This window comes from Bemisia tabaci, chromosome 1 (assembly GCF_918797505.1).
Source record: "Bemisia tabaci chromosome 1, PGI_BMITA_v3".
NCBI lineage: Eukaryota > Metazoa > Arthropoda > Insecta > Hemiptera > Aleyrodidae > Bemisia > Bemisia tabaci.
This window is the reverse complement of record NC_092793.1, coordinates 29,797,020-29,810,090: the sequence shown is the minus strand read 5'-3', so window position 1 is coordinate 29,810,090 and position 13,071 is coordinate 29,797,020. Positions and strand designations below refer to the sequence as shown.

Genomic DNA, 13,071 nt, shown 5'->3' with positions numbered 1-13,071 from the left:
CCGGTTTGAGAACAACGTATGTGCCATTAGTTTCCCTGAGCACACAAGTGTTTATCCAGAAGAGCCAGAATTTATAGTTCCTAATTGCAAAATGTAGTCCAATTCGTCGTTTCTCTCACGAAAGAACGTAACTCTATTTCGATGTTGCCAAATTTCCTCTCACAAATTACATATTAACCAAGAAAATCTTGGGCATTTTTGACTAAAAATGTCGCTGATTTTTCCTCAGATTTCATGGAAAATCAGACAAATTTGAGATAAAAATAGCACAAGTACATTTTGGCAAAATAAATTGATTGTCTGAGTCGGTTTGACAACCTTTGCATGGAGTTAGGTTCCTGCGACCGGGAGAAGACGAATTTCTGCTTGTTCAAGTAAGATAACTTAGCTGGTGTCTACAATATTCATTGAAAATGAGTAGAGTCACAAAATCAATTCAAGGAATCATAAATGAAGATGTGAGGAATAAGATATCGTGCTATTTTATCGGGACTCAAGGTAGTGGTAAAGCTGGGTGAAAGAGAATCTAAATGTAGATAGATACAGTACTGCGACTTTCTACTCATCCACGCCTTCCGCCCCGCCGCCCCCTCTTTTTTGGAATCCTGGATTGAGCTAGAAAGATGGAATAATGCCACAGATAAGATTAACAAATTTGGCTACTTATAGAGCTGGTAGGGCTACCATCGAGTTAGGGTGCAACGGTTTAGGGCTGAGACTATATTTGGTGTGTGTTGCAGCCCTAACCCGGCAGGTATGGGTCGCAAAAAAGCTAGGAAATACAAGTCTTGTGACTCCAACGCAAACCATTTTTTCGGGCAATTATTTTGCTATTGCACGAAATCCCTCGTCCACTTTCAACTCCTCTACTTGCTCGTTCATTTTAATAAACGCACGGTTCACCGACAAAACCTCCAAGAGAGCGTCCGCGTTGGGCATTTCATTTGCGCTCAAATTTTAATTAGCGTAGAAGCGGACCGCAGACCGCTGACCCAGTGTGCGACTTCTGCGCTTTGTGATTGCATCAAAATTCGGAGTGCACCCGTACCTACGTTCACGCGCAAATGAAAATGAAATAAAAAAAAAGAAAAGAAAAAAAACCCAGTTTGAAACGGAAACCTCGAGCTGGCCGTGCGCGGTTAATCCGGGAAATGTTTAAATTCAGTATAAATATAAATATTCATGCACGTACCGTTACGTCCCTGACCGCCCCTTTTTTCCTAGCTCCCTTTTCGACGTCACAGCTTACGACAACACATAAACTACCTGGGAAATGTTTAGCTAAATCAGAGTCCTAGTTACTTTGCATGATTACTGCGCTATTCATCTACTTTATTATTTGATTCTTCCTCATCAAAAACGAAGGATGTTTACGATCCCAACGAAGTACAATCACTAAACATAAAGCGCTTTCATATACATAAAACTATGCCGCAGTCGCCACGTTTACAAATGAAAGACAAATATTAAATGAATTCCTCAACTGTATATTATAGAAAAAAATGAAGAGTATCAGAGTGATAATTTTACGTCTATTGGATTTTTTGTGCCAGCTAAAATTACAATCGGTCGACCTATAGTCTCTCTCCAAGTTTTCACGCTAAAATTAAAATACAACGGAGGGTGTGCTGCAAATTTCAGTCAAGAACCGTCCCTAAATTACGTAACCCATTATTCCGGCATTTTTGACTCCCCCCTCCCTCCGCTCTTGTAACGTTTTTTGTGACGTAAATCTCTATCCTTTAACACATAAAAACAAAATGGCGTAAAACTCCTCGGCCCCCTCTTCCCTACAGCGTTATGTAATTTAGGGACGACTCTAAAAAAAAAAAAAAAAATTCGAAAATAAAGGTTTCAACCACAAATAGATTAGATTGACTATACAGATTCTGCTAAGGAAGAACGCCGTATGAACATTCGAGAGTTACCGAATTTTCTTCGATAAAATGTTTATTTCTGACGAACGCAATGAATATTTTTCCTTGAAAATTGCAGGAACTTCAGGTGAGATTGGGAACAAAATTATCTAAAAAATTGGAAGGAAAATATTCACAAAATATTCACCAGGAAATTGGTGTTTTATCGAAGGAAATCTGGCTACGCCTGAGGGTCCATACGGCGTTTTTCCTCAGCACGGCAAGATTATCGATTAATTTTTAATCAATTCTTCGATTAGCGATTATTCGATCAGGGGAAAAATCGCATAGTCTTACGGTAAGATCCACGCACTACGTTAAAATCTGTGAGAGCTGAAGGAAGCCTTTGAGCGGATAGTTTGTTCAGCCCAACAGACTGATTGGAGGCTATTAGGACAGCACCTTAAGGGTGTTGCTTAAGGCCACGTGACCGGGCGACGGAGTCCGTGACGTTTCGGGGGTGGCCTCTCGAGGATTGCTACACTTACTTCTGTTTACTGAAGCGTACTCGCTTCCCCTCCCGACCCCTCTCTCCCTCCCCATACACGGATCGACATTCAGATGCACATATATCAAAATCGAATGCACTTTACCGGGTAATATTTTAAAAACGGCCATTAAACATGCTAACGAGAGCGACTCGGGCTCGTAAAAAAGCAACGCTTTCCTCTCGCGCGCGGCGGCCTGAATAGATCGGGAAAAACTTCAATGGAGAGCTCTGGATCCACGGGTTTATTCAGAGCAACTTTGTCCGCGCCATGTTGCCATTTTCGAAGGGATGCTCGGGAGTTTTGCTCAAAGTGGGAGGGGAGCAACGGTCTATCTGACAGCGGCTGTCTCGGTTCCCCCTTAAATCTCGAATTTTTCCTTGATAAATACGTAAGTAGCCACAGCGAGCACCGACGAGAACCCGGTCCGTTGCCAAACGAGAGAAAAACAAATTCGACCTATGTAAGCCGATCGGGGGCTGGCAGAGCGCACAGAGGACAAACTTTCAAACAAACGAGCAAGTCCAATTGAATCGGTCAGTTACAAAAGGGCTCAAACGCCAAAAATGAGAATGGACCACTAGACAGGGTACAAATTTTAGCATTCTAATACATGTTTCTGAACCAAAATTTCACGTAGAACACGATTCGCGCAACAAAAGTTACTGAAACCGACTCTTAGCGAAGATATTAACGTTTTTATTACACATCAGTTACGAGGAATTTGAACTGGCCGCTCACAAGAAACTCAAAGCTCTACGTGAGTCAAATCGCGCACTACAATGGTTTCAGCAAGCTTCTCAATCGAGCAATGTTCATTTCCCACCATGTGTTGTTCAAACTATAAGCAATTTGCTATACACTGAGAAAAAACTATGGTTTATAAACCTATTAGAGGTAAATATGGAACACCTATAATAGTCGTAAATAAACTACTGATTCTCGGTCTGTGAACCATACTAAGGTCTCTGTACCTAATTAAGGTACAGAGACCATAACTAAGGTATATGTGCTATTATTATATGTAGAGGTACTACTATTAGTGGTGTTCCATATTTACCACTAATAGGTTTATAAACCATAGTTTTTTCTCAGTGTAGCTGAGCCAAAGCGTCAAGACTGAGGTTGCCAGATTTTTATATCGTGAGACGTTTATGATAACGTTTAGCGCGCGATGTGAAACACGTAGAGCATTGAGTTTTCATGAGCGGGTGGTTTGAATTCACGCATCAAGAATTATTAAACATCTTCGTAAGGAGTTAATTTCGGTAATTTTCATTGTGCGTATCGTGTTCTACGTGAAATTTTGGTTAGGAAACATGTATCAGAATGCTGAAATTCGTACCTTGTCTAGTGGTCCATTCATTTTGTCCGGTGGCGTGGCGTGCTTTGCGATCTAACGATATTTCCCCATTTGAAGCTGTGATTATTAAAGTGTTCGCTGCGAACACTCTGTTTATCGATACTTTTCGATAAATTTAAATAGCCGATCAATCGATATATCGCAAAGCAGGTCACGCCATTGATTTTGTAATACTGGGCCTTCCAATATTTCGAGCTACATCTCTATTGGATACAGTTTCAACGCCTACTTTAAAAAAATAAGTATTTTGTTGACAACAAAAAACGGAAGGAAGACCAATTTTTATGATAAGGATCTCCTGAGGACTCCCTTTATCACGATATTAACCTCATGAAGGCTTCCAGAGGAATGAGAGGGAATGGGAGTGTTAAATGAAGGACTATAATCACAATTTAAAAACTCACTAGTCAGAGAAAATTCGAAACTATCCGACGCGCTTTCGACCCGTTGGATCATCATCAGCGGGTTGATTATTGAAATTGATAGACAAAGCAATCGACAAAGAAGACAAAAGGGATTTGGAGGGATACTGTTGGTAGAAGCGGGTGGTTGCAATGGACATATAGGAGGTAGGTAATAGACTAACTAACGGCAACCCACGAGAGACCCGACAATTAGTCTATCATTTTCCCTCTTAGTCTATGAGAACCATCCATTTCAACCAATAGGATTGCTTTATACCCCCTATGTCTTCTTTGTCTATAGCTTTGTCTATCAATTTCAATAATCGGCCCGCAGGGGCGCGACTGGTATCCCGAATTGGAAATTACTGGAATTTTATAATTACTGGAATAACTGGAATTTTATTTTAACTGTTGACCTAGTCTGTTGCTTTTTTAAATAATGATGACTAAATAATCACACCCATAAAGTTGCAATATTCTCATTTATAAGAATATAATCCTAGAAGAGCCGACCTCGCAACCGTGCACCTATCCGTGCCATTTCTCCGGTTTTTCTCCTCTTTTTTGGAGTTGGAGCCATCGCGCCGCACCTTTTTACAATTTACATACGATTTCCCCCTTAAATGGGCACTCTATCATCGGATGCGCTGTCTATTTTATCGGCCCTCAAGGTTTCGTGTGGAGGGAGAGAGTATCCGGGACGATAATTCACCCCAGTCCAAAAAGATATATTTACCGTCCAGCATACAAGCTGCTCTCTTTTACAAGGAAAGTTACCAGCTTGTATTACTGATGCATAAACAAATTAAAGAATTCATAACAGAAATAATAATTTACACATCGGAATTAAATTACAAAAATAGACAGACTTCCCAGAGTTTTTCCTCCCGGATTACCAAATTTCCGAACACTTTGACTTTTCCACGACAGTCCCTGGCCGTGGAATAGAACTTTATTTTGGGTTTCTTTTTATTTATTCAATTCGGCTGAGTTCTGCCATGCTGAGGAAAAACGCCGTAAAAGCCTTCAGAAGTTGCCACATTTTTTTTTGACGAATCACGCATTTTTGGTAGAATTTTTAAATACATTTCCTCCGAATTATCAAGGAATTTTTCTCGCGACTCTATCTAAAATGCCTGAAAATTTCAACGAAAAATGTTCATGACTTTCTTAAAAAATAAGTATCTTACGAGAGGAAATTTGGCAACATTCGAATGCTCATACGGTGTTTTTCCTTAGCACGACAGTGTTATTTACGTAGCCCTTGAAGCATTACTACGAAAGAGACAGACGGAATTGACACAATATGGAAATGGAGCAAGGAAAAGAACGCAAGTCGATGACGGCGCAGAGATACAACTATTCGTACTTGATGGATGTCCGTGTCGCATCTGCAAAATTGAAGGCGCGATGGCAACGTGAACTCGCGATGTTCCGCTCCGCTCAATGCTAAATGAGGTGTTGCTCAGCAGATAAGTTAAAAAACGAGCCGATCACGTCTCTCCTATCTTCGGCTATGTTGATACTTGATTTTTGTTTTTTTTTTAAAGTTAGGTTTCATTCTATTTTAAGATGTACTTGTAGACATACATCTAAAGCTTGTGCGCATTGGTCCCATGCAAAGCGCGGGACACGTGTTTTTAGAGAGCCTCGGCCCAATTTAACCCGGTTTGGGAATCCGCGGGTTAAATAGCAATACTAACTGAAAAATTATATTCCTCTCAGTTCCTTTATCAACGATAAATTCGTTGAAATTTACCACTTGCTTTCCGTCGCCATATTACGCACTGCACTGGAAAAAAAAAACACATTGGATCTAGAGTCCAGACTCTTAAAAACATCGACAAGAAAGAATACTCTTGATTCAATCGGATTTTTGCTTAAATCAAGAACCAAGCCTCTTAATTTGAGCGGATTTCCTTTTGATTCAAGCAAAAATCTGATTGAATCAAGAGCATTTTTTCTTGTCAATGTTTTCAAGAGTCTGGACTCTAGATCCAATGTGATTCTTTTCCAGTGTGTAAATGAAAGCATAACCTGCATACATGCTTCGTTGTAGAATTTAATATCAGTTTTAGTTGAAGAAGATTTGTCTAGATTCCATTAATCCTGATGTTCAGCGATGAATGTTGTACCTTTTAATGGGAAAAATCACTTATTCTTCCACTGGGCCACCCGCAGAATTTCAAACGACCATTATTACAGAATTTTTGATAGAAAAAGGGAAGCATTTGTTGAACGTTCACAGCGAACACCCAGTCCAAAACGGTTTATTTGAATTCAACAATTGCCAAGTCCGATGATAAGATTTGCACGCCGACGGTGACGAAATCCATATACAATGCTGGCTGTCAGCTTTAATATTCGGGGCATTTTCGGTGGTGGGTCGCGGTCGAGCGTTGAGAGTTTCGTTCAGTCTGTTTGTTCGCGATTCGACAAACCCTTTGAGCATAGTTCCGCGCGTGAGACTACGCGATGTGTTCCATGTTTATGTTTCCCGGTGCTTCTGGGCAGAACTTCGTCGATTCTGGAGTGACCAGACTGTGAGCGAATTCCCGAATTTTGGAATATTTTAGTGTCCGGTGTAAAAACTTTAAATGAAAAAAATCATTAAAATAGAGAATTTGCAGGTGTCTGAAATTTGATGAATTTCGTGGCTAAGTGGAAACTACTGAGTGAACTGAACACGAGGATACCCTTAGTTCATGAATGGAACAATTATTGGAGATGATATGACAAAATGATCTAATTGCCCCTTTGAGAGTAGGTTTCAAATTTTTTCAAAGTTACCATCGAAATTCGCACGTCATTTTATCCCTTACTAGTCAATTAACAAACGCTGTAAAAAAAACACATCGGATCTAGAGTCCAGACTCTTAAAAACATCGACAAGAAAAAATACTCTTGATTCAATAAGATTTTAGCTTAAATTAAGAACCAAGCCTCTTAATTTGAGCTGATTTCCCTTTGATTTAAGCTTAAATCTGATCGAATCAAGAGTATTTTTTCTTGTCGATGTTTTCAAGAGTCTGGACTCTGGATCCAATATGTTTTTTTTTTTCCAGTGCTTATGTAAAAAGTCCTTTATCATAATGCACATATGCGTTGAGCTGGGGCTAGTCCTGGAAGTTCCCAACCGGCTGTGATCAGTCTCGTTGTCAGCGAGAGAATTCAGATGATTGCATACAACAGATGCGAGGCCTATCGTGACAACGGCGCACGTTCCACGTGTAAATAGCGCGGACAGAGTTCTCACCGTGTTTCATGCGGCATATTAGGCGCCTTAAATTTATGCGCGACCAATAACAGACGTCACCAGATTTCCGCGTGAAATATCTCGGCGACATTGTATGATCGCCCTTTAGGCACCCATCTAGCTATGATGCCTCATCAGATACGAACGGAAAGCGGCCGTCACCTGCGGACGTGATCATGCAAAATGGTCGGCGTTCGAATCGCACCGGATCGGGGATACGTGGTGACTGAAACTCCAACTATCAAAACAGAGCGTTAACGCCATTGGCGGATCCAGCAATTTGGCAACACCGGATTTCCTGCACTTAAACCTATTGAAATGAATCGATTCTTAGAGGGGCCAGGTCCGACAAGAATCGATTATTTAGCATAGGTTTAAATGGAAAAAATTCAGTGTGACTGTAGTGACTGAAACTCCAACTATCAAAACAGAACGTTGACGCCATTAGCGGATTCAGCAATTTGGGAACACTTGATTTCCTGCATTTAAACCTATTGAAATGAATCGACTCTTAGAGGGGCCAGGTGCTCCGATAAGATTCGATTATTTTGCATAGGTTTAAATGGAGAAAATTCGGTGTTGCCAAATTGCTGGATCTGCCTCTGGTTAACGCCGGAAAGCCTGTGCAAAGGGGCACTGAGGATGAGGCTTGCTCCAATATGATGTTCACAGATGGAGATTCGAATTGAAAATTCACCGCGTTTAGCAGAAAGGAACCAAGCCACATCAACTACTGCCAAATTAAGCTGGGCAATTTCTCTTTTGGAAGAGAGCGGTATTGCGGATTCCTTTGAAAACTTAAAGGAATTTGCTTGGCACTAAGCAGAAAATTCAATGAAATTTGCGCAAAAATCCGCACGACCGTTTGCAGGTAAAAATTGAATTGCCCGATTAAATAGCAGTAACTGATGTTGCTCGGTTCCTTTCTGCTCAACGCGGTCCAAATGGTCACCGTTAGACCGTTCAAGTTCTACGTGACGCACAAAGGGAGACATGCAGCGGTACGTGCAACAGTGCGTTACGTAAAATGAACCATACGTTTATGTTACTTTAGTGCGTTACGTGAGCCATATGTTTAGGTTACTTTTTGTTCTACTGCCCATATAAACACAAGAAGACTGTTACTTTTTCCTACTAGGTACTATTCAATACGATTGAGTATTCTTTGAATATCACACTGTTAAACATAACGTTGTTTAAACACTACGCTGGGTTGTTCAAAGCTTTGGGTTTTGAAACACGCAATTTTGAATGGGTCAGTTGCGCTGGTAACAGAATCGTGTTTTAATGCTTCATTTTTGTAGATTAGCTAAAAATAAAAAGATCTGTCCAAGTAGCAACTTTGTAAGTTGAATATTAACCAAGATATCGTCCTTTGAAAAGTCGAGTTTTTGACGTTATCCACCGCGGTAGTGCATAACATGCGTAACTGCCGCGGTGGATGACGTCATAGGTCGAGTTTTCCAAGGCGCGATATCTCGATTAATATTCAACGTAGAAAGTTGCTGTTTGCATAGATCTTATTATTTATAGCTAATCTACATGAATTACTCATCAAAACACGATTCTATCACCAGCGCAACAGACCCATTTTCAAAAAAAGTGACAAATAGTCCCCAGGTGGAGTTCAATTTTTTTTTTTACGGAGAGCTGTTTAGAAGTAGCGCGGACAAGTGAGCCAACGGTCAAGGAACCGGAAAAGAGCGCAGCCGAAAGAGGAACAAACGAGGAGAGTTTTAAACGAATTTCGCCCCGGATGAGCCAATTTTGGCGGTAAGAAGTTTTGAAACCGGAGAGGGATTAGCCCTCGTCGAGCGCCGAGCGCCCGAGTGGATTGTAGCCCATGCGTCTCCCTCTCCGAAGATATCCTCACTATAATGATGACTCCTAACCTCACGTTTTTTTTCCCTCCCTCCTCCACCCCCCACCCCCCACCGCTGCGCACTCCTATAACCACGCACGTGTTTCCAACTCCAATCACATTTGAACCGAGGTTGCCGACCGCTACACAGAATCTTGTTGGTCGTTTCTGAAACGCTTTAAAAAAAAAAAAAAAAAAAAAAAAAAAAAAAAAAAAAAAAAAAACTATTTCAACGGTCGGAATTGCGAACCGAGAAAAATTTTGAATGCTTAAAAAAAGTCGTGAAATTCATTTGTAGTCTTGTGAGGGAACTAGATTTTGAGCATCAATCAACCTTAAGAATTTTCGTCCCGGAATTTCAGAACGTGCACTGAAAAAATAGTATCACAATCCCAGCTATACTCCTGGCTGATTTTGACGCCAGATATAAGAGTAGTTGTAAGTATATTTGATCCAATCAAACTTTCGGTAGACTCAACCATACCTTTGCCTAGAGCGACTACTCTTATATATCTGGCGCCAAAATCAACGAGGGGTATATTTGGGATTGTGTTACTTTTTTTTCCCCGTGATATCTCCTTCAATTTTGGAGCTTTCAGAGTCACAGTTGACCCGAAATGTCCAGGTTTTTTTTACTCTATGCAAAAGTGACAATGACTGAAATTTTGATTTTCGCGAGATAAGGCCACAGATCCGGACATATTTATTCAATTTCCTTCATATTAGGGCCCATATGGACCGTGTATCGAGGTGAAGATATTTAAAGGGACGCGTACATCGAGTAGAGGAGCATGTAGGAGTGGGCGTCGCAATTCCCCGCATGCTCAACCTTCGAAGACCCCCCTCCCCTCCCGCTTTCGAGCCCCTGCATTCCAATTTTCGGGCCCTTTTCTCCGTAAGCGCGGAAGTGACGCACTCCCTTCTCTATTGTCTCGCGTTCGTTTCCGTGTCCCTCAAGTGTGCAACTATCGTTTATTATGTACAGCATACGTTCCCGGAGGGATTTCGACGAGCGATCCCTTTAAACAATTTTTATTAACCTCATTTACCACGGCACAGCTTACCGATCGGATACTGAGACGCACCCCTCCCCAACTTCACGGAGACAAATCGCCCGTAGTCAGGCCATTTCGACGTTTCCGTGCAGTATTGCTTTCCGATAAGTAAGTGCAAATTTACTGCCGCATTGAAGAGGTGGAAACAGTAGCGAAGCGCCAATGATCGATTATCGATATTTCCCCATTTGAAGCTGTGGTAAAGAATCGATTATTTCAAACACCCTGTTTATCGATCCTTTACCATAGGTTTGAGTGGCAGATCAATCGATATATCGCAAAGCACGCAACGCAACCGGGTGGAAGGACGCACAGAGTGTGCTCTTCGTCGTTTGACGCAGCGAGTAAGTTTGGAGTAAGCATTCATCTTCATCTTCAAACATAAAAAAATAAAGTTTCGGCTAAAAAGATAAAAAACCCAGCACGTATTCACCTGAATGTATTCATATTCAACCCCATGATGGCACTCCCTTTAGAGAATATTTAACCTCAGGATTTGCAGCGAGTCTTGGAATGTTTAGACTAACGGGATTCATTCATTCGCGCGCAATTTTGACTTCAAATTTTACACTGATTCCAAAGCCGTTTGCAATAATATTCATCCCGTGCGAAAGTTGCAGATTGCACACGAAATCATATACAGGGTGTGCGTAACGTTCCCTCCCCCCCTAACTTTTCACCTAATTAAACTAAAGATTTGAATCTTGGGGGGTATATACAGCTGGGTCACTTGAGATGTCATCAAGAAAAAAGGTGTGCATGTTTAATTTCACAAGATGAACTTTGCACTACACAAAACACAAAAGCTTCCAAATGAAAGTACCAAAGTTGCAGTGAGAGGTGAATATGTATAATTATATCATTTGGAATTGCGAATCATTCATTGATTTCGAAGCGATAACAAAGCTTTTGTTTCAGTTTCATCTCGCAGGAAGCACTACTCAAAGTCTTCATGACTTGATAGTCGGTGGGATCCTCGACCCCAGGGATAATTTCGATCATTGGAATAAGAGGTCACGTAGCACCACATTAAGCACTCAACGCGCAGTCGAATATTGGAATATTGCTGCAATGTAAGGAAATGAGTCACAAGGGACGACCAATTCTCCACGGACGCGAGATTGACGCAAGCTTCTTAATGAAACTTTGGGTCGAAGCTGCATCGCACGAATATCAAAGACGATCATTTTGATAGAGCGTCTCACGATTTTTCAACCGGAAGTCTATAGAGTGGTATACATCGATGGCCAAAGTGCGTAATCACGTATCTCCGTTTGTGACGTTTTAGGTTCCCTGTTAAAGCATATTTTTTCTGGGAAAAGTAGTTAACGTAATTTCTTGAAAACTTCTCTGATTTTTCCTCTACGTTAGCAGAATATTCCGTATGAATTCGAGGCTTTACAGATGACTGTTCCTCTTCCAAAACACAAAATAAGAACGAAAATTTTGAATCATTTGAAGATACGTGGTTTCACACTTTAGTCATCGACATAAATATTAACAGAAAAAATTTCCTCGACTCGTAACGCGTACGATTTCGGAGGTTTTTTTTTTTAAAAAAAATTTGTTCCCCCTTTTTTTTATTATAATTGGCCGACTTACAATAATGTTTATTTCCTGAAAAGGCGAAATTTGGACCGGATGTAGGGTACCCTTTTTTTACCAAGCATTTCCATCAGCGCAGATCATCTCAATGTCCATTCACTCATTTTACTACCCCGCCTTTTTCAATAAAGACATCATGAAATGGATTGCGATATGATTCCTTCGGCGATGTAATGATTTTATGGTTTAGGGTTTGCCAAAACTTAGTATAGTTACCATGCCACTTCTGCATTTAAGCCCGAGTTCTCGTAGAAACAAAACTATACAGGGTTATTCAAAAGTCATGCACCACTGGCCATAACTGTAGTTCTAATTTAGATATCGATATGCGGTTTGTGACGTTTTTCCTCAGATCGAAAGGGAAACTTTTTAGGTACTTTCCAGTTTTTGAGCCCCTCAGAGGGAGAAGGGCGGGGTGCAACTCAACAATTTCAAATGGCCACCCTCCTCATGGCTAGTGGTGCGTGACTTTTGAATAACCCTGTATGTACGTGAAGTCAAGCGCTTTCTTAATAAATCAGTGGACGAATTTCAGGCAGCTGAATCCGTTATGTTAATTAACAGTGGTGAAGCATGAATGATCGATTATCGACCTTTCCCTATTTGAAGCCTTGGTAAAGAATCGATTATTAAGGTGTCTGTCGAGAACACCCTTTTTATCGATACTTTACATAGTTTTAGATACTAGACCAATCGATACACCGTACAGTACGCCACACCGCTGGTAATTATTCCTGGGCGGAAGAGAAGCAAGGTGGTGCCGGAAACTTGCCGAGGCAAGAGCTCGTGAGCCTCGTTGACAAATCGCCAAAATTAATCGTCGAACTTCCCGCCGATGAAAATAAACATGGAAATTCATGAATAATTGAGATCAAGGCGTCGCAACCACGTCTGGAAGCGTGAATTAAAAATAATGATTCCATCGGAAGTCTTTCTACGGTTGCTCGGTTAACCTTGTTGAAAACCTCTGCCAAATGCTCGCCTCGGTGGATGAATTCCCAGGTTATGCCTCTAATTAGACGCGTAGGCTCTGTTTTTACATAACCATTTGGATGAAGGGGCATCGTACTCATCATCACTTATTTGCAGGTTAGTGTGCGATATTTGCATTCGTTTGAGCGGT

At 41.0% G+C, this 13,071-nt stretch overlaps 1 protein-coding gene across 4 annotated transcripts in view; it reads right to left on the bottom strand.

Annotated features, from left to right (window-relative positions):
* LOC109041143 (protein amalgam) overlaps positions 1-13,071 on the bottom strand; it is a 641,206-nt gene that overhangs the window by 87,542 nt on the left and 540,593 nt on the right. The gene's annotated exons all lie outside the window — the stretch shown is intronic.